Raw genomic sequence first — 1,605 nt, forward strand, 5'->3', positions numbered from 1 at the left:
TTCCTTTTTGACAGCTTCCAATTTTCCTAGATTCATACTTCGTACATTCCATGTTCTGATGATTAATGGATGTCTGCGGCTGTTTCTCTTCAATTTGAGTGGTGCCACATCAGCAAATGAAGGTCTCGAAAGCTTTCTCTTTTCCATATGAGTAAGGCTGGGTTTACTCAGATGTTGCAGCTCTTTCCCAGTCCTATTTTGCGAGCCTTTTAGCCTAAACGGACTATTCCTAAAGTTGCGCAGTAATGTACCAAACAGTGTTTCTTTGCTATTCATAAGGTTTTCCCTGGCCAATTCTTTGAGAAGTGGATGGCCTCTTCCTTCTTCCTAGGCTGTCTCAGTCTATAAGCTGGGCTGTTACCTGTGCACCAGGTGCATCTCGCTGGGTTTTAAACACCAGAGGCTCAGCCTCAAAACTCACGTCTACATGTCACAACAGTAGGACAAACCGACAGACAAGTTTGTCCTGTTGTTGGAGACCTCTCGTACCACCCCCACCTGGGTCCCTGTGGCTGACTATTCCTCTGTCTGGCTTCCTGGCTTTTAATCCCCTTTCTCCTGCTCTTCCGGCCTGCTACTCTGGGCGTCCCTGCGTTGTCTCTCCTCACCTGTAACCCTGGGGCTGACCGCTCTTCTGTTAGGCTTGTAGTGGAGAGCAAACCATTTGTCTTATCAGTCATGGAATATTTTTTATTTAATATTTGAGAGGTCCACAGCAGAACAGAAGCCTTGAAGGAGACAGAGACATAAAACATTGCTAGTTTAATTCATTGCAGTTAAGGTGGTCTATGGTTTAAGATGGGAGCTCTGGTAGCATAGTGCCTAAGGCACTTGACTGCTAACCAGGAGGCTGGCGGTTCAAACCCACCAGCCACTCCTTGGAAGGAAGGTTGGGCAATCCTACTTCCGTAATGATAACTGCCTCAGAAACCCAAGGAGGGGTCGCTAGGAGTCGGGGCCAACTCGATGGCAATAACAACAACAACAACATGGTTTAAGACTGAGAAACTCTACCCAGGCCCCTTCTTCTACCCCACCCTCTCAGTTCAGACATTTCAGAAAACCAAGGGTCTCCATTAGACTTATCACAGCTTAAGAGTTTATATAGCACACCTAAGGAAGGAAGGCTTCAGCGAATCCCCAGCACTCCAAAATCTTAGTTTTCCTTTTCTTGTTGTTGTTGTATGTTGTCAAGTTGATTCTGACTCATCGTGACCCTGTAGGACAGAGTAGAACTGCTCCTTAGTGTTTCATAGCCTGTATTATTTGCAGAAGCAGATAGATATGTCTTTCTTCCCATGGAGCCCTTGGTGAGTTCAAGCCACTGAACTTTCAGTTAGCTACCAAGTACTTAATCACTGTACTACCAGGTCTCCTTTGTGTCTCCTTATCCTGATCACTCTCCTATGTCCTTTCCTTGTTCTTCTTCCTGGGACCCTCTCCATTTGTTCATCTGCAAATTTCTACCCCTCCTTGAGGTCTCAGTTCCAGTATCATCTCTGTGTGAAGGTGTGTTAGATTGGGTTCTCTAGAGAAACACAAAAAACCAGCAAGGTATGTATATATACTTAGAGAGAGAGAGAGAGAGAGAGAGAGAGAGAGAGA

The sequence above is a fragment of the Orycteropus afer genome, unplaced genomic scaffold (assembly GCF_000298275.1).
Source record: "Orycteropus afer afer isolate SDZICR_OR568_19922 unplaced genomic scaffold, OryAfe1.0 scaffold00003, whole genome shotgun sequence".
NCBI lineage: Eukaryota > Metazoa > Chordata > Mammalia > Tubulidentata > Orycteropodidae > Orycteropus > Orycteropus afer.